The following is a 14696-nucleotide window of genomic DNA, read 5'->3' as shown; positions in this document are numbered from 1 at the left end:
AAAATTAAAGATGGCCCAAATCCTAAATTATTTATCCAAACCTTTCCTCGTACAAAACGTTACAGGTTTGAATAAAACCTGACCCATTTTTGACAATCTCTGATTTTTATTTTCCAAAATTGAAACCTCACTGTTATTTTCTGAAACCACCTGAGCTTTGCTGATGTTTACCAAGAATCAGATATTCCTCATGAGAACAATAATGGCATTTGGCATATCCCTTTCTTTTTATTTTTCTGTCCCCTAATTTCCTCCAGAAATAAACTTTATTGCCAATGGTGCTGACTCTGTGAAATCTAACGAGATTTAGCTTATCAATACCTACCTTTCCACTGGCAACTGAAATACAATAGAACTAATCTGCACCCTTTTCTGCTTGTGATGAGATGCTGTCTGCATTAGCTAGAAAATACTGAAATGGTTTGTTAGCAGGCAGCATTCTTGCAATGCATGGAAGCATATACTGTGCACTTATCACTTTGCTCTTTTGTCCATATTTTAATCCTCTGGAAATAGGTAATTTAATGGCCCAATTTTTTATGAAATTTCCATTAGTTTCTCAGTCAGCTACTTTTGTCAATGCAGATATTAGGTAAAAATAAAGCATTTCTACAAAGTAGTTAAAGGTAAAAAAATAGTAATTAAAAGACATCAGAATTTGCTCAGGACTGTAGAATGTATGACACATGACCTTGGCTGAATGGCAGATTGCTGGTTATAATGTTCCAAAATAATTGTAACAAATCTGTGGCCACTTAGAACTTTGCAATTTTCACTATATAGTACACTAGGGTCATTTAGAATTTGATAGTGGCAGTCTTCCTGTCCCAAATTAGAGGCTCCAGTCCTACACCCAAGCTAAAGGAGAATTTCCTTTAGCTGGTAGCCGTCTGGGGTCTAGGATACTACACAGTATAAATACAGATGACATATTTTTCCATAGTTAAAATGGCTGAAAATTATTCCTCTGATAATGTTATTCCTCTGCAATGAATATTTCAGAACTTGACCAGATACAGAGGAAGTTGAATATCATACAAATTATTAATCAAATAATTTATTTGACATTACTGGCAATATTTCTTGGATAATGTATTGAGGAGAAAGTAAATCAGTAATGAGATTCAAGAAGTGGGAGGGGAGATTTTGGTTTAATAAATCACAACCACAAATGTATGCTATGTCCTCTTAACAGAATACAAATGCTTGCTTAAGCTGAACTATATTCACAATATTTGTAGTTAATATTGTCTTGCAGACTAAAACGAAGACATTTTGCAGAAAAATCCCTGAAAGACATTACAGAACATAAACAGTAGTCCTGGAGGAATTCTGCACCAAAGAATTAAAAATTCAGTGCACAATATTTTAAAATTGTGCAAAATTCTGCATATATTCTGCATATATTATTTGTCAAAATAACACTATATAATCATGCCAGTTTCATTTATTTTGGTAATTCATTTAAAAATACCTATCAGCAACTATGTCTGTAACAGTACAGACAGAAAAAAATTCCTCCAGGAGTAGAGAGTTAAGGAAACTCCCCTCAGAGCCCAGTAGGGGGGGCCAGGCAGCCCCCCTCCACCCCCAGAGCCCAACTACAGGGCACCTCCCCAGCCCAAACACTTGCACGCACTCCCCTACTCCTTTCAGAATTTTCCTTATTCTACATCCGATTCCTTATGGATCCTAACATTTTGTTTGCTTTTTTAACTTCAGCTGCACATTAAGATATTAAGCAGAGGTCTTCATTGTGGTGTTCACCATGATGCTCAAGTCTCTTTTTGGAGTTGATAGAGTTAATTTAGAATCCTGAAAGGTGTAGGAGTAGTTTAAATGTTCCCATCTGATGTGCATTAGTTTGCATTTGTCAACACTGAATTTCATTTGTCATCACCTAACCCATGCACTTCACTTTGTTAGCTCTCTCAGGTTCCTCACAGTCCTTTCTGGCCTTGAGTAACCTAAATAATTTTGTGTTATCTGCAGGTTTTGCTACTTCACTACTCACTTCCCTTTCCACAGTATTAGTAACGATATTAAACAACACAGGACCTACTACAGAACGTATGGCACCCCACTGTTAAACTTTTGCCATCATAAATATAATCCCATTTTTTGCTTCCTGTCTCTTAGCCTCATAGATCTTAGTTTATGATCTATGGCAATATTTTGACATTCATTCTATGACTACTTAGCTTCTTTAGTTGCCTCTTGTGAAGGACACTGTGAAAGGACTTTTGAAAGTCTGAATAAATTATGTATATCAGCTGGTTCTCCTTCACCCACTAATTTATTGGCATGTTCAAAGAATTCTAATAGTTTACTGAAACAAGGTTTTCCTTTGCAGAAACTGTGCTCGTTAGACCCTGTCAGATCATGATCTCCCAGTTGCTTTATTATTCTATTTTCAGTTATTTCAACTAGTTTGACACTATAGGCAGCGTATAACTCTTGTGTTTAGGTGATGCTGGGCGTGAGTGCCAGAAACTCCCTAGAAGTGTGCAAGGCAGGGGGGGCAGCACTGGCACTGAGGCCATGACCCAACCTCCTGCTCCATCCTGAGGCGTTGCCATTGCTCGGCCTCCTCCCTCTGAGGCCCTGCCCATGCTCTGACCTGAGGCTCCATTCCCACTCGGCCTCTTCCCACAAGGCTCCCCACGCCAACTGCTCTTCACCCCTCCCTTGAAGCCCACCACTCACGCCTCTCCTCCACCAAGACCCCCCCTGCTCGTGTCTCTCTGCCCCACCAAGGTCCCCGTGCCCACCACTTGTGCCGCTCCATCCCCTCCCCGAGATCCCCCTGCCCACCACTCGTGCCTCTCTGCCCCTACCCCAGGTACTACCTCTGCCTGGTCCTCTCTGCCCCCTCCCCCAGACCCTCCCACCTGTTCAGTCCTCTCCTCCCCAGAGGCTCCCTCCCCCCGCCTCTCCATCCCCTCCTCTCCACCCCTTCCCCGAGGTCTCCCCACTTTCTCCTCTCCTTCTCTGAGCCCCCTCCCCGACCTGCACCTCTCCACCCTTTCCCAGAAGAGGCACCAGGTGGTGGTGGTGGGGGGTACCTTGGGGGAAGAGATGGAGCGGGGGCGGGAAGAGGCAGAATGGGGGATGGTCCATGTGGGAAGAGGCAGAGTGGGGCTGTGGGGCAGGGCCACAGTCTGGACACTGGTGGCCCTCCCACTTCTCGGAAACTTCCGGCAGCGGTGCTCCAAAGGCAGCAGACTGCCACACCGCCAAAGGGACATGCGTTGCAGCCAGCATTTCTTGCCCTATTTGGGGAGACTTAGCCTCCCCAGACCTTCTTATGCCTGCCGTGTTTGCCACATTCGGATGTAAGACTTACTGGTCTGTAAGTCCCCAATTTTTATTTTAGCTTATTAACTTCCTGCTTCTTGTAACACGAGGACAGTTCTGCTTTTGCATGGTTTACTCTGTGGCTCTGTCTAGACTATGAAGATAAGGTGTATTTCACAATTGTGCTGATGTGAACAAAACAAAATTACTTTTTGGTAGCTAAAAAGTTGAGTATTAACAAACTTAGTGACATCCACAGATATTCAACTGTTACTAAAGCACACTTGGAAAATATTTCCATGTTTTGTTAAAGTTAAACTCAATGAGCCAAAATCAGACTTTAGTTACACTGGCTAATTAGAAATGAACCCATTGACTTGTCTTCACACAAAAGTTGTATTGGCTTAAATAAAATTGTGTTTAATATTGATGTTATTAAATGGGTGTAAACTCCTGTGCAGACCCACTTACACCTGTGTAACACAGGGTGACATGGATTTTTCTTAAATTGATTTAAGCTAAAATAGTATAAATTTAATTGAGTGTCCACCCAGGGTTTTGTACTGGTTTAATTATAGCAATTAAAAGAAACCCACCTTTAATTAAACTGGTGCAACTTTGTGTACAGATAGAACCAACAATTGTTATTTTGGATTTACAATATGTATCTAATCTATTTACCATTGTCAAATCTGAGCACCTCACTATTTTAATGTATTTTTTCTCATAGCACCCTTGTGAGGTAGGGAAGTGCTGTTATTCCCATTCCCCAGATTGGAACCTGAGGTACACGTGTAATTAGCTCTCTCTGGGTATGTCTTTGGATTTGTCATGCGAGCAATTTCAGACACTAGCTTCAGAGTTTTCAATTTCAGTGGTTCCTAGGGCATGTCTGCATGGGAAAATTATTCCCGAATAAGGTAGGATGTGAAATTAAAGAACAATATTTATTCTGGAATAGTTCCGCATGTGGACACTCTTATTCTGGAAATTAGAAGAGGCTTTCTAACCATCAGAGGAGTGTGGTTCTCAAACTGCCTTCCAATAGAAGTAGTGGAGGCAAACCACCAAAATAGTTTTAAGATGGAGCTTGATAAGTTTATTAATGGGATGATATGACAGGGCTGCCTGTGATAGCAGGGGACTGGATTTGCTGACCCAGGAGGTGCTATATTCCTCACACAGAGCTATTCTGGTCAATTTCCCTGTGAAAACAAGCTGTCTCTTCCACTGCAGCCTTATAGCTGCAGGTATCAGTGAGAGAAATTGGCTCCAGAACTACATTACAAACTCCAGGCCTCTGTCAGTTTGGGCTCCAACTCTTTCTTAGCCCACTGTTAGTAACAAGAGGCTTTTTGGAGGGGACAGAGTGAAGAGGCGAATCAACTTGTCGGAGAATTAGAATTTTGCTCCACTAAAGAGGCAGCTGTCCACAGCATTGGAGAACAGAAGCAGTGAGTGGATCTGAGCTGCTCCTTCGATTTTTCTTGGTTTAGATAATTTGAGTATGGCAGATTAGGGGAATAACTCTTTGTCTTTAAGTGTAAAAATGTGAAAAATAGACTTCGTATGTGCATGTGCAGTTTGGAGTTTGTGGGTGCTGTGGTTGTTTACCCAACAGGACATGCAAGATTGTCAGGGCCAAATTTCAGAAAGGGCTCTTTTCCCACTGTTTCCCCAGCAAATGTTAATAGCTCTTTTTTTAAAAAGCCAACAACAAATCCTGATAAAAACAACCAAAAAACAAAAGAAACCAACCACCACTGCTGCCAGCCAGGGAATATTTCCCCGTTGGCGATCCGTCAGAGTTCAAGGATGATTGTCTTCCATACAATGATAGCCAGGGAATATGTATTTGTCCTCTGAAGAGCCATTGTGGAAGATTTGGTGACTAATTCCAAAAACTGAAATGTAAAACAGAGGGATTTTCTTCAAATTTTAAGTGCAAATATAAACATAACTCTACCTATGGCATCATTACTGACTCAGGAAAATGAAGCATCTTTTTCACGGATACGCAAGCATGATTGTTATTATGGACATGGTGTTATCTTCTTAGAACATTAATTTTATAAAAAAAAATTGTAAACAGTGTTTGCCTAAACCTTGTCTGTCTGCATTGTGGCTTCAGCAGTGGACCTTGAGGCATAGGAAACCAGAATTATGTGGCAAATGTTCACATTTCCAGTGGCTTCTCTGTGCATAGAAAGAAAGTTATTGGGAATGAATGAGTGATTTTTTTTTGTTATCTTCTGAGCAAAGGTCCATTGTCCAAAGTATTGTGTGTGTGAAGTGTTTGTAAGATATACAAGTGTGAACTCTTGCGTCCATTGAAATCAGTGGTAAAACTCCCATTGACTTCAGAGGGGACAAGATTTTACTATGTCAACATCTTTGCAATCCTGTGTTACAGAATGTCAAAATATAAATAAAAAAATAAAATGAGAGACTGCATGCAAACTTTCAGAAAATTGTACGTGATTTTATTTCTTCTGGAGAAACAAAATCCAGTTTTGTGGTATTGGGCTACTAAATTAGCATGTGAAGAATAAGTGCTTTTATTTTGGAAGTGAATGCCTAGGTAAAATATTGACCCCCATTGTAGTCAAGGCAAAACTTTCATTTAATTTTAATGGAGCCAGGATTTTACCCCATCTCTTAAAAATAAATAAATAAGCTAGATAGTAAAAGAATAGCCTAAAGTCCTGCTACATAAGAAAAGCTCAACACCACCTTAACTGTCAAGTTGCTGCCAATGCCTCCATTATACCATAGCTCATGGTGTTTGATAGGTACTTGTTATCTGTCATTGTGGTATCTGACAAAATTTTACCTACAATAATAAATGTAGCCCATTAGCACTATTTGGGAATTCCTTTTTAAAGTTTCTAATGTTTGTGTTTTGCTCCAGTTGTAGAGTATAACCTCCTCTGTATGCGTAACTTGTCCGGAAATCGTATCCTCTCAGTGGTTTGGTAACAGCAGCAATGTTGCACTGCAAAGATACAATAACTTTACCCAAACTCGGGATGTTTTTCTAGTATCTAGATTTAGGTCATCCCCCACATGACCAGAAAGTTCGTAATTACTTAAACAAAAGAGAATAGATTTGTCTGACAGGATTGGTTTGTTTTTTAGACCAACAAATGCTTATTTCCCCTGTGTTTTTCATCATCAGGATGATTGTAGATTATTTTATTTTAATAAATTAATGTTGGATTTACATGGTAATTGCTAGAATTGCTCTCTTTTAAAATTTTCTCAGTTCTCTGCAGCCCGCTTCTTCATGACTTTAAAAAAAAATCAGTAGTTTTGGAAAGTTAATGATTTCCCTCGACACTCTTGAAGGCATATAACCTAAATCAGTGGATGCTCCTGCAGCTCAATCTTACACAGAAAAATGAGAAAATAAAATCAAAGCGCAATAAGTTTACTAACATCACAGTGATGCCATTCACATCAGTTGTTTTACTAGCGTAGCTTTTCCAGATGAAAGATTCATGCAGGGACAACTGCTCCATTGTCTCAGCTCATGCAGTGCATGCATTAGTAGGTAGCACAGTGGGTGAACTTTTTAAAGTGGAAAATGTCCATCTTTCAGCAAAAATTTGAATACTGAAAAATTTCTGCCGAGAGCTGAAATATTTTGGTTTTCAGGCAGTTTCTTTGGCAAAAAATAAAAAAAAATTGTGCAAAGCAGACACTTTCTTTGTTAAAACCCCAATTTTTTGTCAAGCAGTTTTGAAAATTTTCAACCATCCCTAATAGATAGCTTCTAAATTGCAGTAATAGGACATCAGGGAGGGATTTAGATAATTAGGAAGTAAAGAAAATCTTGTAAATTATAGTTAACAATAAGTAGCATGTAAAAGAATACTTGGGAAAATGGAACATATGTAAAGCCGAAGGTCTAGATCAATGGCAGCTCAAATTAAAATTTTAGGTAGGGCACCATGACACTCATTAGATGCTCTTGCACTCATTACTTACAGGAACTTTGAAAGTTCCCCCTCAGCTGGTGGCTGTCCAATGAATCCAGGTCTGATCAACAGCCCACCCAGAGAAATACCCCCTGAGGATACAGTGCTTCTAGCTAGCCTGCCCTTGTGCTAATGAGCACAAAGGGAGGAGTTGTGACTTCCTCCTTCATGGGTGTGCTGGGAAGGAAGGTATTCTGTACCCTCTTGCTAGCACATCCATTTCAGGACAACTATAATGTGGATTAGACCCAGCAGTTCTTGCTCAGGCACTTCAGCAATAAGGTCTAAGTAGGGCTGAAGGATCTGACCCATCATTTGAAAGTTAATCACAGATGAGAAAATTTCTACTGCAGTAACCGTACTCATAACTCTGAGGGGTCTTAAAATCAGGCTGCAGGGGATTGGAGCACCTCTGAGTCTCCTAATACTGGGCCATTAGGACACATGAAAACAGCTGGGTAGATTTTTTTTTCCCCTCTGGCATTTCAGATTTCACTTCAGCTTGTAACTTTATGTATACTTACATAAAAGTGAAATACACGTTCAATTGCTCTTTAGTGATGCTTGCAGCTGAGTGTAGAAGATAAAACTGCTTATCTCTTCCCTTGTATTGTTCAGCATGTTTAAAGTTGCTGCCAGTTTGGGATGCGGATAATACAGAGAAGATTAACTTTATGAACACAACAAAATGGTGCAACTGAGAATCACAAAGGTTGCCAGGTTCAGGCCCACACTTCAGATACCCCCGAGATGACTGTGGTATAAGAATGTAGACAGTGTCTGATAAACTGCGGAGTGCAAAATCAAATATCCTCATCTCCCGTGCCTCCCAAGATTTTCATCCTTCTTCCCTTCCCTGCACTCTCCTCTCCTGTTTGCTTTTCTATGTACCTCTCATTTTCCCTTAACCCCATCTTCTACACTTTCCTTTTGCCCTTTCCCACTCTTCCTGATCTGCATTTCTCTTGTCCTCTTCCCTTTCCCACTTTTTCTTTACGCGTCTCTGCCATCACTTTTTTCCCCTCTTCTTCCCCACACTTTATTTCTAGACATCGACCCAAATGTGTATGTAAGGACAAAAAAAACAGGAGTACTTGTGGCACCTTAAAGACTAACAAATTTATTGTAGCATGAGCTTTCGTGAGCTAAAGCTCACTTCTTCTTTAGCTCACGAAAGCTCATGCTACAATAAATTTGTTAGTCTTTAAGGTGCCACAAGTACTCCTGTTTTTTTTGCGGATACAGACTAACACGGCTGCTACTCTGAATCTTATGTAAGGACAGTTTTTTAGAGCCTGGCTTCCTTTTCTCTTCATGTGACTGCAGAAAGACCCATTGTTGTTTCTGCCAGAAAAACCAGCACAGCGGTTAATGCTGTGCAAATAATCAATAACAGTGACTTCTGCCCCCAGCCCCAGGGAAGGAGGGGAGCTGAGGTATGGTGCGTTGGTGGCCAAAGAGTAGCAAGGATGGAACTTTTCTTCCCACAGGTCCTGGGGCTTGTTCACCTTGCAAGACTACACACTGTTGAAGGGAAACATGTGGTGGAAAGTTCACCTCACTGAGTTTCTCTAAGTCCTCTTTCCCCCTCCTACTGGAATGTTTCAATCTGGGCCGCCATTTTTATCTTGACAGTGCTGCTGTAATAACTTGGGGTCGTCTCTGTTCTTTGTTTTAAATTGAGTAAGACCATTTCTCTGGGTGCTGAATTTCAACAGAACCTCTCTCCCAATTGCTGCTATTTATATTCTTTTAAATCTGCTGGCGGCTTCTTTGTGTGCAGTTAGAGTGAAAGTCATTTCTAGAACTCTCCTGTACTTTTAAAACAATGATTTAATAGAAGAAACTAGTCTGACGACAGGCTAAGATTCAAGTCTCAGTTTCTGTGCCCTAGCATACCAGATATACTGCAGCGGTACCCAGCATAGCAACAGAGCACTCAGCTGGAATTTTATTGCTTTACACATAACATCTTTGCTTCTCACAATTACCATAAAGATGAAGCTCTTTAGTCACTCGTGTTGATTCTGCAGAAAGGTTTTAAATTAGCTTCCTCTTTTGATGTGGCTGAAACACAAGGTCCCCCACCTTCATCACAGAGCTTATTGTTCACAAGCTGATAAATAGTAAAGTACTGAAGGAAGAAGTGTAAATAATCATGATCACTAGGGTTAGAATGCTGGGAAGAGCTTTGTCAAACAGCTTTGAAGTAATGTGCTAAGCATGGAATGTAGATTTTTTTTATTATGGAAATTTTAAATATGTAGCAAATGCTTTATATTTTCCTCCTCTTTGTATTTGGTTATTGAGAGACTTTAAGGCTTTTGTAAGTCCATTTTGTGTTGTGGATGTCTGGTTCTAGGTTGACCTGTTCCAGCATTCCTTTGTAGGATTTCTCTCCTTTATGTCACCTGCAGTTAGTCTGATGTGAATAGGTGCCTGATCACTCTTCCTGTTGCCACTAATTTAGTTTGGTCAACGGCACCTTATCTCTCTTCTGCCTTAAATTTAGACTTAAATCTTGTGGAATTTAATTAAATATAATCTTTCTATTGGACACTATCTATGATATGGTGTAATTATAATACTCTGGTGTGAACTATCCTGGGGTTGTCATGCCCACTGTTGAGAGGCAGTCCTTATGCAAATTATTGCATTGGTGCTTAAACCTCGCCCTTTAAGGACCCAGCCAACATCTTTACTGCAGTCTGTTGCCTGCAGAGCTCGGAGCTGCAAATTCTGTTCCTCTCTACCACTCGGTTTTCAGCTAGTAGGGCCATTCTTGCCTTTGTCTCTGCATCTACTCTTGTGTCTCCTTCCCTTCTCTTCCTGCTGTAGTGATAGCAGCAGTCCTGCTCTAAGCCAGCTGAGCATGGCAAGGTTATATGTCACTCACTGCAGTTGCATGGAGCAGGAAAGAGCTTTGGCCGCTGCTAGACCAAAAACCAAACCTAAGGTATGTCTGGCTGTATGTATTGGACCATGAAAGGCCTGAGGAGGAGGAATAGAAAATAAATTTTGATGGGATTTGCATCCAAGGCCTTGTCAATGTGATGTTGGAACACCACAGAACAAGGAGTCTGGGAAACTTCACCCCTGTTTCCAACAATGTCTGTGCCGGTTCCTTTATGGAACTGTCAGTATTTGGAGTGTTTTTAGATGAATAGGAAATCTGTGTTAGCTTTGGCTCTCGTTTCTCACGTTAAATGAAGGAATTAAAAGGATTATGTATTTCCTGGTCAGTCTTCAAGTTGGAAGAGGAAATAAATGCTGTTCCACCTGCCTTTTCATCCATTATTGGGCTGCAATGTGCTGAATAACCTGGGAGTAGGAGGAGGGCCAGCATGGGTCTTTGAGTGACATCCAGCCAGGTCTCACTGATGCAGGCTACATCTGGAACTTCACTGACAAGGTGAGGTGGTACTAGGATTGCCAAGCATCCAGTTTTCGACCAGAAGGCCCAGTCGAAAAGGGACCCTGGTGGCTCTGGTCAGCAAGCAATGGGAACTGCAGGAGCAGCGTCTGTGGGCATGAGGACAGCGCACAGAGTCTCCCTGGCCGCCCATGTGCCTAGGAGCCATGGTAAGCGCCACTGGGACCCCGAACCCCCTCCCACACGCCAAACCCTCGGCCTCAGCCTGGAGCCCCCTCCTGCACCTCAAACCCCACATCCTCGGCCCCACCCCAGAGCCTGAACCCCCAGCCAGAGTCCTCATCCCAACCCCCTGCCCCACCCCAGAGCCCTCTCCCAGTCCCTGAACCCCTCGTTTCTGGCCCCAGCCCAGAGCCCATACCCCCCTGCACCTCAACCCCCTTCCCCAGCTCAGATCTCTCTTCTGCACCCCAAACCCTTCATCCCTGGCCCCTACCCCAGAGCCAGCACCCCCAGCTGGAGCCCTCACCTCCCTCTCGCGCCCCAACCCCCTGCCCCAGCCCAGTGAAAGTGAGTGAGGGTGGAGGAGAGCAAGTGATGGAGGGGGTGGGGATGAAGCGAACAGGGGAAGGAGAGAGTGGGAGCAGGGCCTCAGGGGCAGGGTGTCAGGGCAGGGCAGGGGTGTTCAGTTTTGTTCAATTAGAAAATTGGCAACCCTAGTAGACATGTCTTCCCGCTTGCTGACCATTGACCTAGTGCTGATCAACATTAGTTTGATCTGGGGCCTGTTGGTAGATGATGTAAAGAGTGACTAGGCCATATCTGGTATTCGACTTCCTGGGGCCTATGCTGTCTTTTCCTGGGATTGTTCCTTCCATTTGGAGCTGGGATAAGATGATATGAGGGGTTGGTAAGTGGGTCCAGCTGAATGAAGAGTTGTATCTATAGTGCACCAGGTGCTACAGCCACGGCAGATATGATCAACCCAAGCTGGCACTATCATCCTGTCAAGTGCCAGTCGTCATTCCAGGCTGACCCAGAGAACTCTCTTGCAAGCAGATGTGATGTTGTGGGCGAGCTCTTACTTGAATATTCCTTCACCGATGGCATCAAGTCCAGACAGACCATTAGTTGCCAAAGAGCACCCTTATTTGGAGGGTCTGATTTATTAACAGAAAAGCCAACATAGAATATAAATAAAACTCCCCCCCTACCCACCCAGATCTTAGCTGGGTCACCCAGTCATTCTTGGTTCATTTGTCCCCCACTTGAGCCCAGTGTGTTCACCTCTGTCCAGGCTCTTCCCCAAGGAGTCTCTCAGTTCCAGTCTCTGCTCCTGGTGTTAGACTTCTTACCTCTACCAGAGTAAGATCCTTCTTTGGAGTCAGGAGTCCAGAGAGGTCCTTCCACTGTGACTCTTCCAGTGACAGTGGGTGATCCTTTTCAGGCCAGGCTTATTGCTAGTGTCTGGGAAACCCACTGGCTGGGAGCAACCCTCCTTGGATGTCTGCAAACTGCAGTTCTCCTTCTAGGAATTTCCCTCCCTAGGAGAACCTGTTACAGGATCCCCATTATGGTGGGTTCTCCAGAGAGCTCACCTCTAAGCTCCCTGCTGAGCTCACTGACTCAGGCCTCTCTTGGGAGTCCTCTCTACAGGAGCTTTCTATCTTCCTTGGGAGTTGACCCCTAACCAAGACTGGGTAGCCTTTAATAGGTCCAAGTGCTCATTTACTAATCAGCCATCTGAAGTAGGTGGAGCCTGCATGAGACAGTCATGAGCTGACTGAGCCCTGAGACCTCAAAGGGTTGCTGTGCCATGATAGCTCTGAAAGGGGACAGAGCTGGTTTAACCTGGTGCTGACAGGGTGGAAGGAGTGCTGGTGGCGAACTACTTGTTATACAGAAGAAGGATATGTGGTAGCTAAGTGATATGTATTTCTTTAATAATACCTCTCTGTGATGTCTCCACCTCTGTTCTCCTGAGGCTGTAAGAGGGGAGTAGGGAGAGAAAATAAATGAGCTGTGTTGCATTGCCCCAGAGCCTGTGTCTTAAAAGCATTAGGCCTTAGAAGTGGCATTGGCTCTATTGCACCTTACCTGGTGAGTGTGGAGGCTGCCTCACTCTCCTGACACTGCTAGTTGGAAGGAAATGAGTTTCTGCCCTGCTGGAGTTTGCTTTGACTCCCTAGCAAAGAAAAAGGAAGCACATCAAAAAATACAACAAGAACAGGACATCCAGGAAAGCCTTGTGAACAGGGAACAACCCTTACCCTCATCTTCCATATGAGATTCAGACGGGGGGAGATTATGGGCTCAGAGGAGCTGAACAACTTATTTGGAAAAGCCAATAAATATTACAAGTTGGACCTGTTAAAAATGTGAAAGTCCAAGATGTTACTGTAGAATTTTGAAAATTAGTCCAGCCAGGGCTGGGACACACAAAATGCAGGATACTGTATCTAAAAATAGACAGGTGAATTTAGTAAATTACAGTTAGTAAAAGCTATGTTAGAATTAGAAACCTCACTACAGCATTTAGCCTGCAAATATTTTCTGATAAGGCAGAAACACTGGTGTTTTATTGTTGAGAATTATCATGTTTGCCAAGTGAGAATTAGCACTGTTCTGCTCTACTTCCTATCAAGTAAAATGAATCACTTTTACCCATATGTATAATATGAATGTGCTCTGCAGTATTTCCCCATAACACCACTCCACTCTACTCACTCCTCTTTGATCTATGTTTTAATTAGAGTCCACAGCAGCAGCATCCATTTTGGCATATGGAGGTTGGCAGGCGGCTATGCCACTTTGCAGAGACTGAGCTCAGCAAGTGCTGACCATTGTGCTATAGCAGCCTGTGCTAACTCACATAATCTGGTTTCCTCACCTCCCCTCTTCATGGGGTCTTTGCAGAAAAGAGGGAGTGCTCTGAACCAGGAAAGGAAAGAACTTTACTGTCTTCAACCCTCTTGCTACACTTGTATGTGACGTTTGAAGATGAATGTCGTTAGCAGGGAAGGATCCAAATTGTATTTTGTAATCTTTGATGACGTATTTCCAATACCATTCGGCACGTCTCACAGTTATTTAATTAAACAAAATCAAGTAGGGGAAAAACTAGGACAGTTTTTCACCCTGGGTCTGTATCATGATGTACACACTGGCTTATCTAGTACTATTTTCCTGTTGTCCCTCATTAACTCCATTACTTCTTGTTGCCATGCCATTTTATTAGAGGACGGTAGGGAACATCATAGTTTATTGGTTGCAGCAAAGGCCAAATTTGAATTAATCACAGCTAATTATAAATGCATTTGGAAACATGATGTGCTGTAGAACAAAATTACAGAATTTTCTTCTCTTATTTGTTGTATTTTAATTAATGTGCTAGCAAAAGGTGCTAAATTGATGCCCCTGGGGAATGAGACCCTCTCTTTTTTTTATTTTATTATTTTCTAAAGCATCTATCTCAAGTACTTGGATTGCAGTTCAAAATAAAAACTAGCATTGCAAGAACACTGTCCAACAGCCCAGGGAATCCCTCAAAACTTGGGCAAAGATACGTACTCGAAACAAGGAGAAACCAAAATGACGATAGATAAAGATGGATGGCTTTGTGGTTAAGGTGTTGAACTCATGGTTCAGTTTCTCCATATGGCCAACCCCAAGTGTGCAAAAGTCATGAGTTAGACCAAAGCATGGTATCTTAAAAATAATTGATTTTAAATTCTTATTAATTTTCCTTCTGGTTTTTCAGCCTTCAGGATGCACTCAGGTCACATTTTCAAGTTTTTCCACAACCACAAGGGCTAGAAATTAAAGCTGATTTCTCCACTCTTTTTCTTCGGGATCTGGGGCTTAAAAAACAAACAAACCCTACCTTCCATAAAACAGTATTTGATTCTAGTAGTTTAGTAGCTAATCTGCAAAATCAAAAAAAGTCAGGTATTACTGGTTCCCTTCACCTCTGCCAGGGAGCATGTTTCCAGACCCAGCTTCACTTGAAGGCCAAGTAAAGAATAAATTATAATACTAGAGTCTGG

The 14696-nt window shown here is 42.3% G+C and overlaps 1 protein-coding gene across 5 annotated transcripts in view; it reads left to right on the top strand.

Annotated features, from left to right (window-relative positions):
- HHAT (hedgehog acyltransferase) overlaps positions 1 to 14696 on the top strand; it is a 368911-nt gene that overhangs the window by 280307 nt on the left and 73908 nt on the right. The window lies entirely within an intron of this gene.

The sequence above is a fragment of the Mauremys mutica genome, chromosome 3 (genome assembly GCF_020497125.1).
Source record: "Mauremys mutica isolate MM-2020 ecotype Southern chromosome 3, ASM2049712v1, whole genome shotgun sequence".
Lineage (NCBI taxonomy): Eukaryota > Metazoa > Chordata > Testudines > Geoemydidae > Mauremys > Mauremys mutica.
The sequence above is the reverse complement of the archived record's forward strand: the minus strand, read 5'-3'. Positions and strand labels throughout refer to the sequence as shown.